The following is a 12,472-nucleotide window of genomic DNA, read 5'->3' as shown; positions in this document are numbered from 1 at the left end:
TAGTTCCCCAGGAATTATTTTACGTGGCTGTAAATCTAGTAAGACGAGATTGACGTATCTGAGCACTTTCAGATGTCATCGGACTGAGCCAGGATCGAACCTGTTAATTTGGGATCAGAAAGCTAGCGCTCTACCATTGAGACACTCAGGTCAGAAATTTTACGAAGTATAGTTTGGCCTAATATTAGAAACTATTCTCTGTGCCTACAGGTGAGTGCTTGGTAGTGGAAATATTTTTCCGCGCTTCCCTGCAAACATAACATTTTATGGTATACTGTATTATAAGCTGAGGAACAATGCTATCAATAAGTGCCTCTGTTACTTTCTTGTTGTGATGAACGTACTTATTTCGTGTTAGATACATTTTTGCGAGACAGTGTGGTGCACACCAGCTACATAGCTTGTAGAGATTGTAAAGGAAGTGACAATGGCCGAAAGGACTAGGAAATAATAATTCTTGATTCTATAAATATATATCAAGATACCCTACATAGAGTATATAGGTAGTATGTAATCTGTTAATTTTGTGTGTGATAAATCTGGCCGTTTGGTCATTTGACCAAAATCCAATTAATAGAAATAAAAAATCTCATATAGGCCAATGTCTTTATCTTCCAGCCACATATCTTTTATCATACAGTATACTGTAACTCATCACTCACATTCTTTTACACCTGCAATTTCAGTTTCTTGTCAGCTCTCTGAACAATTTGTTACTAATTTCAAGTCATACCTAGGTAATGTATAATAATAATAATAATAATAATAATAATAATAATAATAATAATAATAATAATAATAATTAATAATAATTAATAATAATAATAATAATAATAATAATAATAATAATAATAATAATAATCTTATTCTCTTACCGCTTTTTCCACATTTGTGGGTTCGCAGGTGCGAACTGTGTAGCACATGTGAATTTGGCCCTGATGTACGGCCGGATGCCCTTCCCGACACCAACCCTATCTGGAGGGATGTAATTACTATTGCGTGTTTTTATTGTGGTTGATATTGTGGTGTGCTGTGTGAATATGAAGAGGAGAGTGTTGGGAAAAACACAAACATCCAGAATTAATCAAAGGCGATTTAAGTCCCCGACCCGGCCGGGAATCGAACCCGGGTCCCTCTGAACCGAAGGCCTCAATGCTGACCATTCATCCAAGGGGTTGGACAATAATCATTTAATAATAATAATAATAATACGAGCTTCAGGTCACGCTAACTACTTTTACGATTTACTAACGAATGTTTTACTTTCTTTCTTAATCCGTTTATCTTCCAGGGTTGGCTTTTCCTTCGGACTCAGCGAGGGATCCCAGCTCTACCGCCTCTAGGGAAGTTTCCCGGAGCGTGAGACTTTTAGGTCGGTGGGATACAACTGGGGTGAGGACCAGTAACTCGCCTAGGCGTCCTCACCTGCTATGCTGAACATTGGCCTTGTCGGGGGGGGGGGGGCGAGGAATGGGATGATCCGAAGGGATAGATAGGGAAGAGGGAAGCAAGCGGTCGTGGCCTTAGGTTAGGTACCATCCCGGTATTTTCCTGGAGGAGAAGTGGGAAATCACGGAAAACCACTTCGAGAATGGCTGAGGTGGGAATGGAAAGCCCGCTCCCCCCTACTCAATTGATCTTCGGAGGTTGAGTGGATCCCGCTTCAGCCCTCGTACCACTTTTCAAATTTCGTGGCAGAGCCGGGAATCGAACTCGAACCTCCGGGGTTGGCAGCTAATCACACTAACCACTACACCACAGAGGCAGACGAATGTTTTATTAATTCTAAATTGACCACCTGTCCTAACTAATTGAAAATGTGTCACTTGTAACCGAGGATTCCTTGAAAGTTCCGTGAGATAGGGTGCTGCCCCACTGACACATAGGCCAAGTGAGTGAGTGCACTCTAACGCTCCCGGGAATGGAGGCTAAGAGAATTCGAGGGAGACATAGTGTGCCTCAATTTATAATAATTAAATGATAAGAGATGTAGAACTAAACGATGCTGTATAGCTAACTGAAAATAGAGGAGGTGTTTATTTAATTCACTGAATGTGAATGGCTTAACAATCTATCCAAGATTTTTGATAAAACTCAATATGTACAGTATGTTGTTGACTGATTGAACAGCCAAAATTGTTAAATGAACTTTAATTAAGGGGAATGTCTGCAGATCGATTCTTATATCTAATGTATTTTCGGCTCCATGGCTAAATGGTTATCGTGCTGGGCTGTGGACCAGGGGGTCCCGGGTTCGATTTCCGGCCGGATCGGGGATTTAATCTTCAATGTTTAATTCCGGTGGCTGTGGAGCTGACTGTGTGTGCCGTCTTCATCATTAAAATTCATCATAGGCAGGCCCCCATACTCACAGACACGCAGGTCGCCTACACGGCGTCAACTCGAAAGACCTGCATCAGGCCTCTTCGGAGGCCACACGCTATTATTATATAATTTTGATGAAATCTTCAGGGAATATATTCTAAATAATAGAACAGGTCTTCTTCAAACCTACTGAAGATTTCATTTTAAACAGCACAGGGAAAAATGAGTTCATTTGAAAATAACAAATACATTTTTCCGTTGATATATTCATTTGAAAATTTGGTGTTTGGTGGATAATTTATATTAAAAGGAACACTTTATATTAATATTCATGTAGGCCTATGTAATTGGCATTCATAAATATATTGTGTATACCGGTAAACGAAATACTATTTTTGAACCAAAATGTAGAATATAACGATCCTATTACCTGAAAAGAAATCCTGCGATAAAATGTTCCATGCACTGGTTTTCTAATATAACTTTGATACATATAGTAGGCTATAATTATTTTTAAAAGCTAAACGGAATATTAGAGGAGACAAAATGAAATTCAATGTGTGCTTTTGAAAATTTCTAAAAAAGGAAACATAGTTTTCTCTGTTTAACCAGTACCTAGAAGATTCTAGAACAATATTATTTCACCAAATTGACCAAATAACTAGTTTTATTTCCTGATTGTCCCCTCAAGCAGCACTGAAATTTGCAACCTCTTATATTCGCAGTCCAAAGTGTAATAACCGACTTAAGTTTAAATCACATCATGTTACAATTTATGTTCTTACGTCTACATCTTCGAAATTTCCTCAACTATAATCGTGAAATATTTAAATGAATATTTTCCATCTATTTTGAAATCAATGAAGTGAACTTTCTGATTTGAATATAATATTTTCATTAAAATTATGTTTGAGAGGAACAAAGGGAGTTAGGAAAACTACGACGGTTTCGGTTTATTGATTCTCTTTTGCTGGTTTAAAGCCTGGGTAAAAATGTGTAAGTGCATTCTCCTTTTTATTTGAGAGTTATAGGTACATATTACATTAAACATACGAAATGGCGAACAGATTAGAGGCCTTTGAAATGTGGTTACGTAGGTGAATACTCAGAATACTCTCGACAGATTTTGTAAGAAATTAAGGAGAGCTAGAGGTGAGCGTGACCTAGCAGAAATCATCAAAGCCAGTAAAAAACTTATTTATACCATGTTCTACGAAGTACGAAGTACGGGCTTTTACGCCTGATATTACAAGGCAAGATAGAAAGCAAGCGATGAACTGGTAGACCACCGATGTCATAGCTCCAAAACATCAAAGACTGGACTTCCAACACCGAGCAACTCTTCAAGTTGGGTAAAGAAAGGGGTGCTTTATCGAAGATGATCGCCAATGTCTGGGGGACCGGATATGGCACTTGAAGAAGAAGAAGAAGAAGAAGAAGAAGAAGAAGAAGAAGAAGAAATCAAATTCCAAACGGTGCCGATGACCTAGATGTTAGGCCCCTTTAAACAACAAGCGCCGAGATCGATAGCTGCAGTCGCTTAAGTGCGGCCAGTATCCAGTATTCGGGAGATAGTGGGTTCGAACCCCACTGTCGGCAGCCCTGAAGATGGTTATCCGTGGTTTCCCATTTTCACACCAGGCAATTAAGGCCACGGTCGCTTCCTTCCCACTACTAGCCCTTTCTTGTCCCATCGTCGCCATAAGACCTATCTGTGTCGGTGCGACGTAAAGCAAATTGCAAAAAAAGAAAAAAAGAAAAAACAACAAGCATCATCATCATCAAATACCAAAAAGTGTAATTAATTACAATTAAGTACCAATTCCCCCGTTCTAGGCAGACATATTTTTATGGCAATATTACCACTGTATGAGAAAAGACTTCGTATCATGCACTTCAAATCTCATTATGGTGCCACCAGTGGGTTTTGCGTTTTCCTTATAATCGCGTAGCATTTGAGAATCCAGCCAGCATTTGGGCTGAAGACCTAACAACAACAAACGCTACTCTTGTTAGTTTTGGAAATTGAGAGGTTTTCAGAAAAGGTATGAAATATGGAGTCATTTTAATTCTAACTTATTAAACGTCAAAAATAGTGATTTATACAACAAGAGGCTAAAGTGTTTCTATTAGTATGCATGGTAAGTTTGTGGCACGAACCGCAGGCGAATGCTTTATATGAATAATGAAAACCTACAACCTGTATTCCAGTCAATGACCGGGTCGGGGATGGAATGAATGAAGCCCCTATCTTGCGGCGAGGATAGGAATTGTACCGGCTGCCGAAGCCTGTCGCACTCTTCTGGGGCAATGATTAATGTCTGACAGATGAAATGAAATGATAGTGGAGAGTGTTCCTGGAATGAAAGATGACAGGGAAAGCCCGGAGAAAGACCTGTCCCGCCTCCGCTTTGGCCAGCACAAATCTCACATGGAGTGACCAGGATTTGAACCACGGAACCCACCGGTAGGAGGCCGATGCGCTGCCGTCTGAGCCACGGAGGCTCGAATGCTTTAAATCACATGAGTAAAAGATAGCACCCGTTAAGCCATGGGTTACATACATTATTTCTATACCATTCAAATAGTTTCCGAAGGACGTAATAGTACATTTAATCATACAAATTAGTTATGAATATTGTAAGTGAAACCACCTAGTTATTAGTAGTATATTTAGGTATGTTTCCAGAAGGCGGTGGTTGTAGGTTTTAGTGGTTTCCAAGATAACAATATTGTAATAATTTAAATGGATCAGATAATTCCAGACCACTTCAATCTCGTCTTCCAGAAAATAATATAAAGAAGAGTTTTATAACTGTACCATTAAAATTAATTTTCGTTAATAGTTGATAATATTTAATTGACGCCACGCAATTTCAAGTATTTTTGGTTTCTAGCCTTTTTCATTTTGTGAAGATGGGTATTTTTTTTCATTCCTGCGTATGCAAGACGGCAACAATTTTTGATACATCGCAAGTCTGACTAAAATTGCATTTTAGGCAATGGTTATAAAAAAATAGCATTTATGTAACAAATTTCGTAATAAATAATTCACCAACTTAATCACGAAATTATACATTTCTCCTCGTAGCAGATTCTTAACGATTTATTTGTATGTTATTTTGGAAGTTATTTTTTATTTGAGCAAGTGAGAAGACGTGGAAGTCCTACCTGATCCTGCAGGAAGGCAGAGTAGCGCAGCGGCCAGCAGTACGGCGCAACACGAGTGAACCATGCTGACTGCAGACGAAGTGTAGAGTGGAGTGCTGTCCTGACAGGCGACTCGCCTCACACTTATAGGGCTAGGGGGCGGGGCCAGCGCCCACCTGTTGTCAGCCAACCACCTGTATCTACATCGCCCGCCCCTAATAAAAATATCAATAACTATCACCGTCATGAAATTAAGTATTCCTTGTCAGCGATACTGCTACCCTACTGTGGGGAAATGAAATTAAGTGAAAAGAGTCAAGTGCTGAAGAAACTGGTTTATATGTAATTCAAGGGAACAAGTCGAAGTGCTTATACTCAGAAATACTTAAAGTTTATATTTCTTAGATTTATATTAGTGAAAAATAGAACCTGACAAAAATCTTCATTTAATGAGAATGTTAAACTAGCGTTCGCAACCTTCACCCTAAAATAGCAAAGCAAAGTCATCTCCGTACAGGAGATAAAGGTCCTTGTAGGGTGGAAGGTAAAGGCTACCACTATTCGTAACCTCGGTACTTGATGGGGTAGAGTGGTTAACGCCCGGCCAGCTTTGCCCTCAGGAAATAACCTGGTACTCATTTTTAGAGTAGGCTGTGTGAACCTTAAGGCCATGTGCACCTCCGGTAGTGGAAATCTCGTTTCTTAAATTTTACGACTTTATGACGGGGATTCGGACCCACGTCCTTCCGGGAGAACCAAGCACGCCTCGACCAGGCAGCCCCTTCACACTAAAATGCTTCTTTCTTTTTCACTCTGATCCTTTTTTTACAGGAACATTTCCTTAAACTACTTAATTCATAAAAATATATGAAAATGCTTCTTAGAACAAAAGTATTCCTGGCGCGGAAAATATTTGTAAGACTGACGTGGAATTGGTCCGCCACTGTGGTGTAGTGGTTAGTGTGATTAGCTGCCATCCCCGGAGGCCCGGGTTCGATTCCCGGCTCTGCCACGAAATTTGAAATGTGCCACGAGGGCTGGAACGGGGTCTACTCAGCCTTGGGAGATCAGCTGAGGAGAGGTGGGTTCGATTCCCACCTCAGCCATCCTGGAAGTGGTTTTCCCGTGGTTTTCCACTTCTCCTCCAGTCAAATGCCAGGATGGTAACTAACTTTAGGCCGCGGCCGCTTCCATCCCTCTTCCCTGTCTATCACTTCGGATCTTCCAATTCCCCCCACGCACACACAATGCCCCTGTTCAGCATAGCAGATGAGGACGCCTAGGCGAGTTTCTGGTCCTCACCCCCAGTTGTATCCCACCGACCCAAAGTCTCACGTTCCAGGACACTGCCCTTGAGGCGGTAGAACTGGGATCCCTCGCTGAGTCCGAGGGAAAAACCGACCCTGGAGGGTAAACAGATGAAGAGGACGAAGAAGAAGAAGAAGAAAAAGACGCGGAATTGACCCTTGTTAATGAGCAGGAGAACTGCCCATCACAGGAAATGCTGGAAACCATAATTTCGATGCATCAATCGATTGCTGTCACATGTCTGCTCGTGCGCATCTCCCACATGCTCTGTCCAGAGTACGTCCTTGGGACATTACGTGAGTGTGAGTGAGAGAAGTAGACGTGTTTAGTGACCAGTTGAATGCAATATAAAATAGTACTCACGAGAAAACAGTGCGTGTTCATTGTCGAGTGTTATGCGAAGCACGATTCGTGGTAAACCTGTGCGGAACTGTTTGCGCAAGAGTTTAAGACTCGAAGTGGTTTGGCAAAACCTTCAGCAAAGTCTGCAATGCAAAACTGTGTGGCAAAATGACGCGAAACGGGCTCTGTAGCGAATAAAATCCCTAACTATCCGAAAAAGAGTTCGAATACAAAAAAAAAAAAACATTGCTCGAGTGAAGGAAATCCTGGATCGAGGTCCGACGCCGTTTATCTGTGCAAGTGGGAATTAATAGATCGTCGTGTCAAAACATTATCGAAAAGGCTCTGCATTTTTATCCTTACAAAATTGCTCTTATGCATGCGTTAAAGCGTCCAGACGAACCTTGCTTATTGAGCATGCGGGAGATACACAGGCGCACACATGAGGCAGCAACCGATTAGTGCATCGAAATGACGGTTTCCCGCATTTTATGTGTTGGACAGTTCACCTGTTCATTAACAAGGGCCAATTCCGCGTCAGTGTTACAAATATCTCCTTGGCCTGTTTCATTTTGTTCACCCGGTATATTCGCCTGCATACGGTTGTTGTCAGGAAGGCCATGAAGCCCTTGTCTTTCTTTGGCCGATATCTTCATTTTTCGAAGTGTCGGATCCCTTCATTTTCCTCTCTGATTAGTGTTATATAGAGGATGGTTGCCTAGTTGTACTTCCTCTTAAAACAATAATCATCACTACCACAATTAGGCAGGGAACTATGGTAAGTGCATAGTTATATTTCATCATCCATTTGAAGTGCGAATCCCAAGAAAATGGGAGAAACGCTAAGAATAAGGAGAACAAGTTAGGAATCCTTCCCATCTTCCTCAAGATTTTAAAACCTCTGATACATTCCTGATTCGGTTGAGCTCTAACAAATTTCCTTTGAATGATCTTGAGTGAATTATGCAAATAAAATGAGAAGACATGAAATGTTTATAAAAATCCATCCTCCTCTTCATACAAATATATAAGAATTACTGCATCGAATACAAGTAGCAATTACTGTATGAGAAAGACAATTAGGCAGGGCTCCTCCCGCTGTGGGGGTGGGGTGGATTAACACGCACAGTATCCCCTGCCTTTCGCAAGGGTCGACTAAAAGGGGCCATGTGTTCTTAACTTGGGAGCGTGGGTTGGCAACTGCGGGGATATGACCTGAGTCCTGGCATTGCTACTGCCAGGCTCCTCACTTTCATCTATCCTATCCGACCTCCCTTGGTCAACTCTTGTTCTTTTCCGACCCCGACGGTATTAGACCACCGGAGGCCTAGGGAGTCTTTCTTTCAACGCCCTTCGTGGCCCTTGTCTTTCTCTGGCTGATATATTCTTTTTTCGAAGTGTCGGATCCCTTCAATTTTTTCTCACTGATTAGTGTTATATAGAGGATGGTTGCCTAGTTGTACTTCCTCTTAAAACGATAATCACCATCACCACAATTAGGCAGGTAGCTACGGTAGTGCATAGTTATATTTCATTGTTCATTGTTACTATTTTTCAGAGCTCCGTCTGCAAGCCTCTGTGAATGAAGCAAGAGCCATTTAAGTCTCTATTCACAGTTCGCCCTTTGACGCAAGATTTCTGTCTGTGGTAAAGTCCGCGGCTCATTTGGTTAGCCGTTGGGCTTCTCTTGTCAAGATCGTGGGTTCGATCCCGATTAAGGCCAGTGACTTTGGGACAGTGTTATTTAATATGACAGCTCCGTATCGGGAGGCTTTCAGCAAGTTAAACAGCTTCTACCGAACAAAAATCCTATAATTCAGCGTCTAATAAGACCCAACATGAAGGACAAACGTCAACCGGAATTATTATTATTATAATTATTATTATTATTATTATTATTATTATTATTATTATTATTTACTGGTTTTGCTGACTACTATTAACTAATTTTACAGCTTTCGGGGACGCCGAGGTGCCGGCATTTCGTCTTGCAGGAGTCTTATGTATCTGGTCATTCTTCTGCTCAAATTTCACTAAATCGTTCTCCGCTCGCCATTTCGATTTAGTATCTCTTCACTTATGATCCTTCCTACCCAACTCACTTTCAGCATTCAGTAACACCACTTCAGAAGCTTCTGTACATTTCCCTTTTGCGCTTGTTATTGTCCACGCTCGTCTTCAAAAAACCCTTTCTAACATGCATATCTCCGTTTGAAGTGAGAAACCGTTTCTTGGGAAAGGCCTTCTTTGCTTCGGATAGTCTCCCTTACTTCTGCCATCGTTAGCTATTCTACTGCCCAATTATCGGTATTCATCTACTTTATTTAACACTTCATTCCCTAATGTGATACTTCTTGCATAACCTCACTTTATTCGACTGCATTCCATTACTTCTGTTTCGGGTTTGTCACTTTTCATTTTGTACCCCTTCTCCAGGGCTCTACCCATATGATTCAACAGTTTCTCCAGATTTTCTCGAGATTCAAATAAAACAACCCTCTCATAAACAATTAAATAAACTAATCTCTCCATGACATGTGATTTACTTCCCAAATTCCTCTTTAATGTCTTTTTCTGAATATCCTCCATAAACACTGAAAGGGATAGGAACACACTTCAGCCCTGTCTCACTCCGTTCTGGATAGTTGTCTCTTTATCATACCCCTCAATTCTTCTCATAAGCCATCTTTCTCGGTAAATGAATCCATTCACTTCCGAATCCCAAATCTTTTTCTTGAAGTGCCATGTCCGCAACCGATGGCAGTCATGTTGGTCATGAGGCTCCCCAGTGAATAGATCCTTCTTCTTTCCGGGGCGCTTCTTCCACATATCTTCCCATGAAGAATGAGACAGAGCAGACCATACTCTTGAGGGTGTTGTGTTACATGACCGAAGTATGCGAGTTTGTGTCTCTGGGTGGTGGTGATAATCTCCTGTTCTTTTCTCATGTGTCAAAACATCTTGGTTTCATATCTGAAATACGGAAATATGGAACATATCTCAATTAGTTATGCCCATTAACCGTTATGGAAGGCCTGTTCCAGATCTACAAATACCATGTTCAAGCAAGCAAACTTGTTGTTCTTGTTGTTTTGCTACTGTTGATATCCTAATCATAGTCAAGGAACTTCCAATTTCTCGTAGAATGCAAACCACAGGGACGTGAGCTTTCATTAAAAAACTCCACATGCATCGGCTGGGATTAGGTCCGCACAGCTATGTTGAGAAATCAGTGACTATACCACTCGGCTTTCATGACCCCACTGCATACATGTGGGTTTGCAACGTACGTATAATTGTAAAGTGGACATGATTAAGTTCTTGATTATTCTTCTTTTGCTCACTGAAAGAAATTAACATTGAGGGAAATTACTTTATCGGTAAGGACTTGTGAGTTTCGCGCCACGGCTGTCAATTCTCTTAGCGACACTTGTGATTCAGAACCATTGCTTTATTGTGACTTACTCTGCGTCTAAGCTGCTTACCTTGGTATCGTTAAACACTGAGTCGCTTAGATTTCCTTCTGCATCTCTTACTCTCTCTGGTCGATGTTACAGTATTGTTTTCCAAGGTGACTTTTCTCCCTCACATAAACAAACCAACGAAGATGGCTTATTCAATGTATTAATTCTGAAATTTACATGGCAAGTAGCATATATTACGTTAGATTACGTTAGCGTGGTGCTGGTGATTACTGTTTTAAGAGAAAGCACAACTAGGCAACCATCCTCTATATAACACTAATCAGAAAGAAAATATGAAAGGGATCCAGCATTCCGAAAATGAAGGTATCGGTCAAAGAAAGATAAGGGCCACGAAGGCATGAATATGAAAGACTCCTTAGCCCTCGGGAAGTTAATAGCGTCGGGGTCGGAAAAGAACAGATGTTGATCATGAAAGGTCGGATGGGATAGATAACAGTGAGGATCCTGGCACAATTAAGTGGAAGCAATTCCAGGACTCAGCTAAGGGCCGCGTGGTCACCATCCACGCTCCAAAGTTCAGAGACCCTGTGCCCCTTTTAGTCGCCTCCTACGACAGGCAAGGGGTACCTAGGGGTGTTATTCTACCGCCCCCACCCACGGGGGGATTACGTTAGCTATACTGGCACTACTTGAACATAATTTTTCCAGCATTTCCATAGTATCAGTTGGGAGAAGAGCACGGCAATAACATATAATAACCGTAGACGGGCACAGTATAGATAAAAGTTTGCCAAAAATATCAGAAAAATAAAATATTAAATATCAATTTTAGTGCTAAATTGGATTTGACGCTAAACTGTTTAGAACAATTTTCCACCATCGTGTAAAAAATTGCTTGAAGCGAAAAAGAGGAATGATTTATCCCAATGATGACTTTTATAAATTTGTCATGTATAAACGTTTGTATACATTTACTCTTTCCTTCTTAATAGGTCTATTAAAAGGAATGAGGTCCGAGGCAGACATGCTAAAGTAAGAAGGGGTCGATAGCTCCTGACTAATTGGGAACCACTGATTTAGAATGACATTTCACACTTTGTCTATCCCTAATAATACTACTAATAATAATAATATGGGGCGTGATAACAGAGTGGTAGGATCATTGACTTTTCACAAGAGTTGGCACAGTTTTAATTCCTCAGACGGTTAAGGCGCTGGCCTTCTAACCCCAACTTGGCAGGTTCGATCCTGGCTCAGTCCGGTGGTATTTGAAGGTGCTCAAATACGACAGCCCCGTGTCGGTAGATTTACTGGCACGTAAAAGAACTCCTGCAGGACTAAATTCCGGCACCTCGGCCTCTCCGAAGACCTTAAAAGTAGTTTGTGGTACGTAAAGCAAATAGCATTATTATTAGTTCTAATTCCGGCTAATGTATGTGGGAGGGGCTGCCTGGCCGAGGCGGTAAAGGCGTGCTCGATTCGCCAAGGACGTGGTTTCGAATCCCCGTCAGGAAGTCGTAAAATTTAAGAAGCAAGATTTCCACTTCCGGAGGTACATATGGCCCTGAGGTTTACTCAGCCTACACCAAAAATGAGTACCAGGTTAATTCCTGGGGGCAAAGGCGGTCGGGCGTAGAGCTAACCACTCTACCCCATCACGTGCCGCAGTTAACAATGGTGGAAGCCTTTACCTTCCACTCCTCCAAGGGCCTTCATGGTCTGTACGGAGGTGTGTCTGTATTTTTGTATGCGGGAATTTCGAAACGAAACATTTGCTTCGGTTTCCATATAACAATACTGTTACTCCTACGTATTTATTTATTTCCCTAAGTCTGTACAGAGTTTCCTCTACTTGATATACCTTATGATATGAGTGAGTGAATAAACAAAACCAAGCAAAATTAGGAAAACTAACAATAGAC

General features: G+C 41.2%; 1 long non-coding RNA gene across 1 annotated transcript in view; it reads right to left on the bottom strand.

Moving 5' to 3' along the window:
- LOC136867281 (uncharacterized) overlaps positions 1-5,582 on the bottom strand; it is a 176,089-nt gene extending 170,507 nt beyond the window's left edge. Inside the window, exon 1 of the long non-coding RNA XR_010859652.2 lies at positions 5,497-5,582. This is a non-coding gene — a long non-coding RNA (uncharacterized lncRNA). The remainder of the gene's footprint in view (positions 1-5,496) is intronic.
- Between the last annotated feature and the right edge of the window lie 6,890 nt (positions 5,583-12,472).

The sequence above is a fragment of the Anabrus simplex genome, chromosome 3, assembly GCF_040414725.1.
Source record: "Anabrus simplex isolate iqAnaSimp1 chromosome 3, ASM4041472v1, whole genome shotgun sequence".
Lineage (NCBI taxonomy): Eukaryota > Metazoa > Arthropoda > Insecta > Orthoptera > Tettigoniidae > Anabrus > Anabrus simplex.
The sequence above is the reverse complement of the archived record's forward strand: the minus strand, read 5'-3'. Positions and strand labels throughout refer to the sequence as shown.